A 13,400-nucleotide genomic window follows, 5' to 3' on the forward strand; every position below is an offset into this window, starting at 1 on the left:
ATAGTGAAGGGAGACGAAAATTTAATAGTCATGGGTGACTGGATTTCGGTAGTAGGAAAAGGAAGAGAAGGAAATGTAGTAGTTGAATATGGATTGGGGGGAAGAAATGAAAGAGGAAGCCGTCTGGTAGAATTTTTCACAGAGCACAACTTAATGAGAGCTAACACTTGGTTCAAGATCGTAAAAGAAGGTTGTATACATGGAAGAAGCCTGGAGATACTGACAGGTTTCAGATAGATTATATAATGGTAAGACAGAGATTTAGGAACCCGGTTTTAAATTGTAAGACGTTTCCAGGGGCAGATGTGGACTCTGACCACAATCTATTGGTTATGAACTGTAGATTGAAACTGAAGAAACTGCAAAAAGGTGGGAATTTAAGGAGATGGGACCTGGATAAACCGAAAGAACCAGAGGTTGTACAGAGTTTCAAGAAGAGCACAAGTGAACAATTGACAGGAATGGGGGAAAGAAATACAGTAGAAGAAGAATGGGTAGCTTTGAGGGATGAAGTAGTGAAGGCAGCAGAGGATCAAGTAGGTAAAAAGACGAGGGCTAGTAGAAATCCTTGGGTAACAGAAGAAATATTGAACTTAATTGATGAAAGGAGAAAATATAAAAATTCAGTAAATGAAGCAGGCAAAAAGGAATACAAACGTCTCAAAAATGAGATCGACAGGAAGTGCAAAATGGCTAAGCAGGGATGGCTAGAGGACAAATGTAAGGATGTAGAGGCTCGTCTCACCAGGGGTAAGATAGATACTGCCTACAGAAAAATTAAAGAGACCTTTGGAGAAAAGAGAACCACTTGTATGAATATCAAGAGCTCAGATGGAAACCCAGTTCTAAGCAAAGAAGGGAAAGCAGAAAGTTGGAAGGAGTATATAGCGGGGCTATACAAGGGCGATGTACTTGAGGACAATACTATGGAAATGGAAGAGGATGTAGATGAAGATGAAATAGGAGATATGATACTGCGTGAAGAGTTTGACAGAGCACTGAGAGACCTGAGTCGAAACAAGGCCCCAGGAGTAGACAACATTCCATTAGAACTACTGACAGCCTTGGGAGAGCCAGTCCTGACAAAACTCTACCATCTGGTGAGGAAGATATATGAGACAGGCGAAATACCCTCAGACTTCAAGAAGAATATAATAATTCCAATCCCAATGAAAGCAGGTGTTGACGGATGTGAAAATTACCGAACTATCAGTTTAATTAGTCACGGCTGCAAAATACTAACACGAATTCTTTACAAACGAATGGAAGAACTAGTAGAAGCCGACCTCGGGGAAGATCAGTTTGGATCCCATAGAAATATAGAAACACGTGAGGCAATATTGACCCTACGACTTCCCTTAGAAGCTAGATTAAGGAAAGGCAAACCTAAGTTTCTAGCATTTGTAGACATAGAGAAAGCTTTTGACAATGTTGACTGGAATACTCTCTTTCAAATTCTGAAGGTGGCAGGGGTAAAATACAGGGAATGAAAGGCTATTTACAACTTGTACAGAAACCAGATGGAAGTTATAAGAGTCGAGGGACATGAAAGGGAAGCATTGATTGGGAAGGTAGTGAGACATGGTTGTAGCCTCTCCCAGATGTTATTCAATCTGTATATTGAGCAAGCAGTGAAGGAAACAAAAGAAAAATTCGGAGTTGGTATTAATATCCATGGAGTAGAAATAAACACTTTGAGGTTTGCCGATGACATTGTAATTCTATCAGAGACAGCAAAGGACTTGGAAGAGCAGTTGAATGGAATTGATAGTGTCTTGAAAGGGGGATATAAGATGAACATCAACAAAAGTAAAACGAGGATAATGGAATGTAGTCGAATCAAGTCGGGTGATGCTGAGGGAATTAGATTAGAAAATGAGACACTTAAAGTAGTAAAGGAGTTTTGCTATTTGGGGAGCAAAATAACTGATGATGGTCGAAGTAGAGAGGATATAAAATGTAGACTGGCAATGAAAGGAACGCGTTTCTGATGAAGAGAAATTTGTTAACATCAAGTATAGATTTAAATGTCAGGAAGTCGTTTCTGAAAGTACAGGGTTATTACAAATGATTGAAGCGATTTCACAGCTCTACAATAACTTTATTATTTGAGATATTTTCACAATGCTTTGCACTCACATACGAAAACTCAAAAAGTTTTTTTAGGCATTCACATATGTTCGATATTTGCCTCTTTAGTGATTTGGCAGACATCAAGCCGATAATCAAGTTCCTCCCACACTCGGCGTAGCATGTCCCCATCAATGAGCTCGAAAGCATTGTTGATGCGAGCTTGCAGTTCTGGCACGGTTCTTGGTAGAGGAGGTTTAAACACTGAATCTTTCACACCACTATGCGTGAAACTTGCCCGCACGCTTTCAACCGTTTCTTCGCTCACTGCAGGCCGACCCGTTGATTTCCCCTTACAGAGGCACCCAGAAGCTTTAAACTGCGCATACCATCGCCGAATGGAGTTAGCAGTTGGTGGATCTTTGTTGAACTTCGTCCTGAAGTGTCGTTGCACTGTTATGACTGACTGATGTGAGTGCATTTCAAGCACGACATACGCTTTCTTGGCTCCTGTCGCCATTTTGTCTCACTGCGCTCTCGAGCGCTCTGGCGGCAGAAACCTGAAGTGCGGCTTCAGCCGAACAAAACTTTATGAGTTTTTCTACGTATCTGTAGTGTGTCGTGACCATATGTCAATGAATGGAGCTACAATGAATTTATGAAATCGCTTCAATCATTTGTAATAGCCCTGTATTTGTATGGAGTGTAGCCATGTATGGAAGTGAAACATGGACGATAAATAGTTTGGACGAAAAGAGAATAGAAGCTTTTGAAATGTGGTGCTACAGAATAATGCTGAAGATTAGATGGGTAGATCACATAACTAATGAGGAGGTATTGAATATGATTGGGGAGAAGAGAAATTTGTGGCACGACTTGACTAGTAGAAGGGATCGGTCGTTAGGACATGTTCTGAGGCATCAAGGGATCACCAATTTAGTACTGGAGGGCAGCGTGGAGGGTAAAAATGGTAGAGGGAGACCAAGAGATGAATACACTAAGCAGATTCAGAAGGATTTAGGTTGCAGAAGTTACTGGGAGATGAAGCAGCTTGCACAGGATAGAGTAGCATGGAGAGCTGCATCAAACCAGTCTCAGGACTCAGGACCACAACAACAACAACAGCTTGTACAATAGCCCCTGTCGTTATTTTCCGCTACCACTCTAAGGCATTTGCCTGTGTGAATCTAATAGATATATTGACTTTTTATGGGATTGATGGTATAGGCAACCGGTGGATAATGTCACATCTAACCAAAAGAATGCAGGAAGTTGTACTTAATAATTCAACCATTGTAGTCTAGGTACATAATGCTGACTGGGGAGAAAACACATATCGGGTTCCTCAAGGTATAATCTTATGTCCACTACTGCCCTCATATATGCAAACGACCATACATCTAGTATATAAAAAGCCGAATTACTTCTTTTTTGCAGATGACAACAGGACTGTAATCAATCCAAGCGTACTTATAGAGACTGAAGACATGTTTAAAAAAAATTTTTAATAAGTGCATCAAGTTCAGTTATGCTCTTCTAGATGTTCTACATCGATGATAAGAGTAACAAATGGAGAGAAAATAATAAATAGGCTGCAAACTTCTAAATTCCACATTGATTAAATTGAGAAAGAAAACACATTTGGGAACTCCTAAAACAACTTAGTTGAGCCATATTTGCGCTTAGAATCACTGCAAATCTTGGGGAGAGACAATTCAGAAAGGTGACACATATTGCTTATTTTCGTTCAATAACCGTATGGAATAATATTCTGGGGAACCCACCTTTACGAAAGAAAGTCTTCATTGCGCAGTAACGAGCTGCAAGAACAGCATGTGGAGCTCACGCACGATCATCTTGTGGACATCTGTTTAAGGAGCTGTGCATTCTGACTAGTGCTTCACACTTTATTTATTACCCCATGAAGTTTGTTGTAAATAATCCACTACAGTTCCAATGGAACAATGTGGTATGTATAATTACAATACCAGCCTGAAAAATGACATTTATTACTCCACATTAATGTGGACTTGGGCACAGAAGAGGGGGCACAACGCTACAACAAAAGTTTTAATCATTTACTCAGTGATATAAAACGTCTGACACACAACAAAGTAAATCAAATTGAGAAAGTTTCTCCTCGACAACTGCTTCCGTTCCGTATAAGTATTATGAAATAATATCTGTATATCTTGTTATCGCTCTGTAAAAAATAAAGAGATAAAAGAACTTAGGAATGTTCAATATGCAACCATATCCACAAATTAATTTGCGATATGAGTGTAAAATGATTTATTCCACGTCATTACGATCTATCGTGCAAAACAGCCCATGTAAATGTAACTAACTAACTTACTAAATACTAAATGAACAGAGTGTGGATGAAGAAGAACTCATTATTGATTTTACAGAACGTAGTCCTCAAACAAATACAAAATTACCAGAAGTATCGTTGTTCAGAATATAAAAATGTCGTGGACGTTTCATACGAACGGCCTCATTGCTTATTATTTACAGGGAACTCAGCACCTCCGACAAGGAAGTGACCGTATATAGTTGGAGATTTTGTCACTGGGCACTAACAAACCGTAGAAGAATCCAATTAATTGAGTCTACTGATGAAGCACCTTTCACTCGTGAAGGTACCTCACATAGGTGATGCGACGAAAATACACATTCTATTATAGAGATACATGGTCAAGCACGCTTCTCTGTAAACGTGTGGTGTAGTGTGGTACATAACCAGGAGTTTCGGCATGTTGTGTGACACTATCCTCTTTCTGAGGCCCGTTAACCAGACAACCAGACTTTCCTGAAAACATTATTTTTGGAAGAGGTTCCTTTAGCTACAGGAATGCTGATGCTCTTGCGGCATGGCAGGGCTTCGTTACGTTCTAGTCGCCTATAGTACATCATGTAATCCTAACATTCCCCAGAGACTGATCGTCAGAAATGGTCGCGTTTCATGACCACCAAGGTCAATAGACCTTACTCCCTGAGACGTTTCCCTATCGGGATGGTTGGAAGATGAAATCCACGAATGAAAATAAACACCTGAGACGAATTGATTAGACTGTGAATGGTGCTGCCCTCATAAAATTTATGAAAATCAATTATCAAATTTTCACTTACCTCGGCTTAACAGCTTCTCTGTGAAACTGTTTTGGTTGCGCTCTAACAGCTGTATCTCTGAAACCAAAAGCAATTGATCTCATGTTCCTTGGAATGCTTTAGTCGAAATAATTTAAACTACCATCTCTTAAAATGTATTCGATTACTCCAGTCGAAATAATTTAAACTACCATCTCTTAAAATGTATTCGATTACTCCTGTATAGTAATTACCACAATTGTAATAGTAACAATGATAAAGATGTAGTATTTATTATATGTGATTCACAAAGTCTCATTAACATTGTGATATGGAATTTTCCCACTACGCTCTTGTCAGTTATGTATAATGACATCTAATGAGAATGTGTAGCAGCAGCACATAAGGAATCATATATTGAAGAAAAGTTGACAGGTGAAAGGCGGAGCTAGGGCTAAAACTGACAAATTAGTTGGGTGAAAGAATACCGAAATTCATATGTTCAGGACAGTTACTAATTAACAGTTTGACAGGAGTAAAAGTGTTGGGTTATGTAGTAAGGGAAGCAACAACTATGTTAACGGATAAAGCTTAAATTTCCTCTTGAATACATAGCGGTTTTCCATGAAACAGTGGTTACATGGTAGTTTGTTACAGATTTGCTTGGCTCAGAAGGAGGTAGAGACGGAGAAAAATTTAGTTTTGTGCAGTGATACGGAGCAAAGGTACTGGATGTATACGGTCACTTATTGTAGTAGTGGAATCATGATAGGTATGTGATATGTCCCACCTTATTATTCATAACTTAGCCCAGAAAGGACTGAGTAATCACGTGCCCGAATGCTACATGCATGCGTGGAATCATTAATAGCTAGTTTGAGTCGCCTGCCGATTTCAGCAACTGTGTCGTGTTGAACTATATCGCAATAGTGAAGTTGTAGCAGAACTAAATACAGGACTAATTTTAGTTTCCTTTACCGTGGAAATATTTTTCTGACCTTTGGGTTTATGTCAACAAAGGGGCAGTTTTCTTCATGTTGTAACATTTTCTATTTCCCAGTAGATGTGCTCATCCAAGATTACGTCTAGATCATTAACTGCATTTTGTTAAGGAAATAAGATACCATCGAGATGCACTGGATTTCACGAAAATACCCGTTGATCAACCAGTGTGAAGTGAAGACGCCTGTGTGATAAATATAAGTTTCCTGTCTACCAAAAACTAGATGAAATAAACTATGACTAGTAATTCCGTTGCGATCAGTTCAGTTGGATGACGATACGCTATCCACGCTATTAAGGAAGGTGGAAGGATACAAGTGAAATCACTAGCTCCAAGACTTTTGAGCAACAGAACAGACTAAGTTGTTCTCAACGGTGATTGTAACGCGCCGACTGTCGGTAACCAAGATCTAACTTACAGCAATGGATCGTACTGTACCAACGCCACTATGCCGTTAATGTATGCTGGCCGGTGTGGCCGTGCGGTTCTAGGCGCTTCAGTCTGGAACCGCGCGACCGATACGGTGGCAGGTTCGAATCCTGCCTCGGGCATGGATGTGTGTGATGTCCTTAGGTTAGTTAGGTTTAAGTAGTTCTAAGTTCTAGGGGACTGATGACCATAGATGTTAAGTCCCATAGTGCTCAGAGCCATTTGAATCGTTAATGTATGGCTTCCTGCCGGGTGAAATACTTGGGCGAACCAATCGACTACTACAGTTTTAATTAAGTACAGTTTTTAATTGCACAGTCGATGTTGTGACTGCGGATCGCTATCTTATTTTAGAAGATTCCAGTCGTAGTGGAGCGCCTAGTGACTACTCGAAATATAGCTCGTATCGTAATCACACTCTCAAGGAACAAACTGAAGAGAGAGCAACCTTAGTGTAATTACTAATGCGGCAACCTCAACCACTGATTATGCAGCCGGCTCGAGTATCGAATAATGAAAGGCAATACCCTTGCATTACACAACGTCGTGATGGAACAATGACACGATTACACTACGAGTAGGCACATGACATTGTAATGACAATGATTACCAATATAAAGCAGTAATTACGAGATAGGCCAATTTAGATAACAACTCTCGTTATCTAAACTACTGGTCAAATCCAAGCAACAAATCTCTTTAAATACAGTACCTGTTTATATTATAAATGTCACATGTAGCTTGCAATTGTTCTCCCACACAACGAAATTCTCACAACGCAGTACATTATCTCTGGAAAACACTCGTAACTTTTTAATTACTTACCAAATTCGTATTCCATATATCGTCGTGTTATAACCAGTTTGTATTAACACGCATTTACCCATATCTGTATGGATTAAAATAGTTTATGCTCCCATTAAATCTGTTTCCGCTTAGCCCAGCGTTGCTATGTAAATAACACGACTACACGTACTCCACCGATTTACTGATCTTTGTTGTAGGTATAATCGTTGACTTTTCCGTAATAAATCGCAACAACTTTAATTCTGCTTGCATTTACTGAGGACATTCTTTCCATGTACGAAATCGTTTTAACTGTTTACAATATCTACCGTCTATATATTTATCGTGGATCCATTCAATCAATGAACTTTTGATCAAGTTACCTTACAAATACCAGAGTATACCTGTGTCCTGCAAAGCGGTATTATGATCTCTGAATATCACCATTTGCTTTTCTCGTAAGATATATACATATATACACCAGATACTACTTGAGTACACGTAAAATTATTTTTAACCAAAGAAAACTTGAATTCATTGTCTCTAGGTATTTCCCTAAACTTTTATTCATCTAAGTGTGCGAGAACCATCAAATATTACTCCCCCACAACACGTTAATTAAGTAATAAGAAAAATTAAACAAAAACCACCGCCACTTTAATTGTAGCCTTAAGTGACAATTTAAAACAATTCTGAACCTCTTCAGGCGTTGACACTACGCGACCCGTTAAGTTCCCTACCTGAATTCGGCCATTCGTCACTTTAGCTCATCAAGTTATTGCTTAGCTGCGTGCTGCTTGTAAAATGGTTCCTTTATTTTCTTGTCGCCTGTCCACTCTACTACTGGTGCACTCTATCACAATATAGTGAAACAGTTCGTATTTATTCGAGCCAATTCTCGGTCGGCTGTAAGACAGTGGTATTTAAACAATAACTACGAACATGTGTTCGAGGCTTCCCCCTCTCGACACGCACACCAACCACTACCAAACCACTTCAACAAAACGGCTAACAACCCAGTTACCTCTGGGCGAGCCGCGACCACTAATCGTACAACACGGACAGGATGTCGTTTCCACCGATTCCCAAAAACTCAACACCGACAAATCTACTTCTCTCTCTAACCAGGCTCACGCTGGATTTACCACAGCAAACTTTACGACCGAAACTGTCCACAAGGCGACAATCAATTGATAGCTCTTGCACCTAAATTCACCAAAACCAGTGTATCTCCAGCGACTATTCAGAAAATCCCACTGAATACACCCAGCGATGGCGAGCTGTCGCATCGCTGAAGTCGCGCGCGCTCACCACCTGCTTTTTCGTCGACGCTCTCGGATCATCTACAACATATTTTTTTCTTACTACATCGTACACGTATACTTACAGTAACCACCAGGTGTTATTATTAAGTTGTCGGGTAGGATGCTCAGCACTAGTAAGGGCGAACGTAACACGTGCGTTTTGACACAGCACATGATGTTATATCAAAGACTATTTACTGATGACAGTTACAGGAGAGAAATATTGTCATTGAAAGACAATAGAGGAATTCAGGATGAAGCGGACAGAATTTCTGTCTGGTAAGAAGTATGGTAACATGTTACAAACGAACGTAAATGTAAGTTAATACGAATCGGTTGCATAAACATACCCTTAATATTCAAATACAGTTTTAATGGTATACTACTTATCTTATCTACATCTATTAAATATAAATTCATGGAATTTGAAAGTCTTATACCATTAACATCTCGACCGAACATTACTAAACTGGCACTCCTATATTTCCATATTTGTAATCAGCGAGTTTTTATAGCTTGTCACCTTGTATTTTAATCCCACTCCAGGACCCAACTTTCATTCCCGTGTTTGCTTCTTCAGTGTACAGATCGCACAATAACACAGGATAACAGTAAACTTGCCTTAAAAACCGTTCGGAACTGAGTACTTCCTTTTTCATCTGTCATGGTCTTAGTTCAAATGGTTCAAATGGTTCTGAGCACAATGCGACTTAATTTCTGAGGTCATCAGTCGCCTAGAACCTACCTAACCTAAGGACATCACACACATCCATGCACGAGGCAGGATTCGAACCTGCGACCGTAGCGGTCACGCGGTTCCAGACTGAAACGCCTGGAACTGCACGGCCACACAGGCCGGCTGTCATGATCTTCCTTCTTGTTTCTTAAATACTTTGTATATCACCTTTATTTCACTGAAACTTACACTTCTATTGCTAGGAACTTCAAACATCTTGCATCATGTTACATTTCTGAATATTTTTGTAGGTCCATAATATTATGAATGTGTTGATTAAAGTTCTTCTGGGGTTGTAAATCGACATTGTATAAAATACTTGCATAATAAACTTCAAACGAACTTTCCTGGAGAAGGGCCGTTGTAGTACCATTTAAAAGTTCGTTTCAAATTTATTTCTAAACTATTTTATACAACAACACGGTACAACACCCAAGAATATTAACCATTATGAATGTGTCTTGATTTCACTCTCGTATTTTTTCCATTATGAGGCGCGTCTTCACAATTACCTCTGGTGCCTTTACCTTCCCCAAATCCTAACTGATCGTCATCCAACAGATTCACAATTTTCTTTACCATTCCTTCTTGTCAGTAACTTTGATGCATGAACTTGTCGACCCTTCCTAGTTTCGAAATTCTCTCCGGTCTCATTGATTCTAATCATCAACTTCTACAGTGTTTTTTTGTTTCCATTCCCCCAAATGATTTTAGAAATTACGAAGGAATTTATATTCTGCTTTATTTTATCGTAAGTCTTCTTTAACTCTGTCACACGCTGACTACAACACGAGGCTGTGCTGACAAGGAAAGGCTCAGTTTTTCTTACATGAAAGCTCTTAAACGTTTTAAATGAAGCAGATGTTATTAGCATTCTACATTTTTATTCTTCATGTCTGCATACTTATTTCTCTACATACTCACCCTGACGTCCGACACATTTCTCCCAACGCGAAACACCAGTTTGTTGATAACGACACTGAAGAACGTTTGACTTCGTTCACAGAACCTCAATCATACCTCCGCTTACACGGCTTCATCACTCACAAAGTGATGTTTTGAAAACAGATGAAAACAGCGTGGGCAAAGTCGAGAATGTAAGGAGGATGATCGATGACAGTGAATATAAGGCGTCGGATTGTTGCAGCTGTACCAGTACTCGTGTGTGGTCTGGCATTGTTATGCTTAAGGAGAGGATGTTACACGTGGGGACGAACTCCTAGAATTCTGAACTCGATTACAGCACACTGTTTCGCACGCACCGACATATTTATGTCACGCACCACCACGATATACGATATAGTTCGGAACCCTCTAGGGACTGAAGGTAGCAAATATGTAAAGGTGTAGAATGCTACAGTGTTAAAAAGGTTTAAGCGTTTTCACACAAAAATTACAGCCTGTCCTTGTAGTGATGCCACATATTTCAAACAACTTCCTTATCTTGTTCAATCCCTCCAGTAGACAGTTTCTCCTCCTCGGAGAAATTTTCATTGTATTCCTTCCACCTATCTTCCCTATAGCGTTAACCATGAAACTAATTCAGCTCTCTTTATGTTGACATTTTGCTTTTAATTTCCCCGAAGATAGTTTTAACATTTCTATATTCTGAATCAGTCCTTCCGACAGCCATTTCGCTTTCGATCTCTTCTCATTCTTCCTGAAGCCATTTCGTCTTAGGTTCCCTACACACGCTATTTATCCCATTTTTTATTTATTTTGCTATACTTTTGTGTTTACCTGTGCATGTTTGCACTTTCTTCTTCCGTCGATCAATTGAAAAATTTGGCTATTCCCCAGGTTTCATAGCAGTTCCCTTCCTTGTAACTATGTATCTGTGCAACTTCTGTGATTGTCATTCTTAGACTATCCATTCCTCATGAACTAAATTTCTTACGGTGGTACTCATTATTGCAGTACCCACAGCCTCAGAAAATTCAAACGCGCGCCACTCCTCAATACTTCAATATCCCATTACTTTTTACACTGATTCTTCCAGACGATTCTCTTCAGCCTCTCCCACCATTGGGAATTGAGTCTATATCACCTGTTTTGTAAGCCTTACAATCCAATATCCGATTTCGAAAGGTCTGTCTGACCATGATATTATCCAGCTGGAATCTTGCCTTTTCCAAGTATAACACTTCCTTTAGTGATTTTTCAAAAGTGTATTCGCAATTTCCAGCTGAAATGCTCTGTGTAGTTCTATTGTTCTCCTTTCTCATCCTGTTACGAAACCCACATTCTCCCGTAATACCATCATTTGTTCGTTTCCCTGCCAAAGACTGTTCCAGTTCACCTTCATTATTATTACTCCTTTTACACAATGCTATGCTTTCAGTGCTGTCGTACACTTTTATTAATGTTTTTGCCATGTCCGCTTGCAAACAGCGTTGGAATACTAGCGATTCTGATGAGAAGTATCTATCATTGAATAGTCTAAAGTAATTACTTCTTTGACCTTCATTCTTGTCCATAAAGAATCCTGCTGTCGTTACATTTTCTGTTTATGTTGATATTATCCTATATTTAACGGACCAGGAATCCTAATGTTATATCAATTTCACATCACTGGTTCCCATTACTTCTAGAAGCAGCCTTTGTATTTCCCTTTTCAGTGCTGTATTCACTAACATATTCGGATTTCAGACATTTCAGGCTTACGGTTGTTATTCCGTATCTTCCTCATGATTACCTCCATTTTGGTATTACCTTCCTGGGGATCCGAATGCGTGACTAATGGGAAATCGTTCTCCACTGTAAAGATCATCATGAAACTCTTTCTACATTGCAAACCTGTGGATAGGCATGATGTGTCTTCAAATCAGTGGTTTACACTGCCTTTTGAATCCTCAAGCCGTTGATCGTTACTGATTATCCCGCCTTTTAGGAGCACTTTCGTATCTCAAGAACAAGAGCTTGCTTTCACATACTGTCACTTCCTCCACCCCCTTTAACAAAGCCTTGGGCAGAGCGAGTGTGTTTCCTTTCGCTGGATGTCTTCGGCCACGAATGATAATGATTAAATGTTAAACTACTACAGATCAAGAGACGTGTGCGTATGGTGGGTACTGGGTGCCTGTAATGTTATTGAAATTTAGCAAATGGAGATCGCAGCACATCATGCCCAAGGGGCAAACTCGTGCATGTTACAGTCCTCTTTCTGACTTTGAGTTAGGCGAATCATCCACGGTAGAGACTTGGGAGTATCTAAAAGACAGATGGCAATGACTGAGATCAGGGCATTAGTAGGTCAGGTCAGGGCAGCTGTGTGACAAGAAGGCCTTCACTAAGAGGAATTTGTGCCTCTGTTCGAGTGGCTTTGGCAATGAGTCCCTACGAACTCCCGAGATTAGGATCCCTTCTCTCAGGGTTCTAAAACGGTTTACGAGCTATTGCAGTTTGGAAATTCAAAATACCGTCACTTGCCTGCTCCGTGTGACGATAGTAGCGTAAGGAAAAAACAGAAAAAATAAATGCACTGGAGTGTAAAGAAGAAAGAGTGGGGCATACAAATGTTGTATTCTAAATATAGACACCCATGTTCAACGCAGGATTTAGAAGATTCTGCAGCAGTCTGGTTTCAGTGGAATTGGAAACTAATACTCTGGGTCGCAAGAGCTACCCTCGTTTGTAAACAGCTTGTTATATATTTCAGGAATCTCCAATGTATTGGAAATGGGCGCTAACTCAGCCACAGGTTCAGTATAGATCTGCCAGCAACTCCTCCGAACACAGGAGTCTTCTCGAGTTTCAGCAATTTCAGCTGTTCTGCAATGTCACTGACACAAATATATTTGAACTTCTTGCTTCGGCGATAGTCAACAACTTGTACAAATTAAAAAAAAGCACACTGTGGTGTCTGTAATAGTGCTATTTTAATCTAATTTTAATTCCGTTTATGATTGTGTAGTCATACGGACCAAATATTTTTCTATATCTACGTGATTACTCTGCTATTCACAATAAAGTGCCTGGCAGA

This window comes from Schistocerca americana, chromosome 7, assembly GCF_021461395.2.
Source record: "Schistocerca americana isolate TAMUIC-IGC-003095 chromosome 7, iqSchAmer2.1, whole genome shotgun sequence".
NCBI lineage: Eukaryota > Metazoa > Arthropoda > Insecta > Orthoptera > Acrididae > Schistocerca > Schistocerca americana.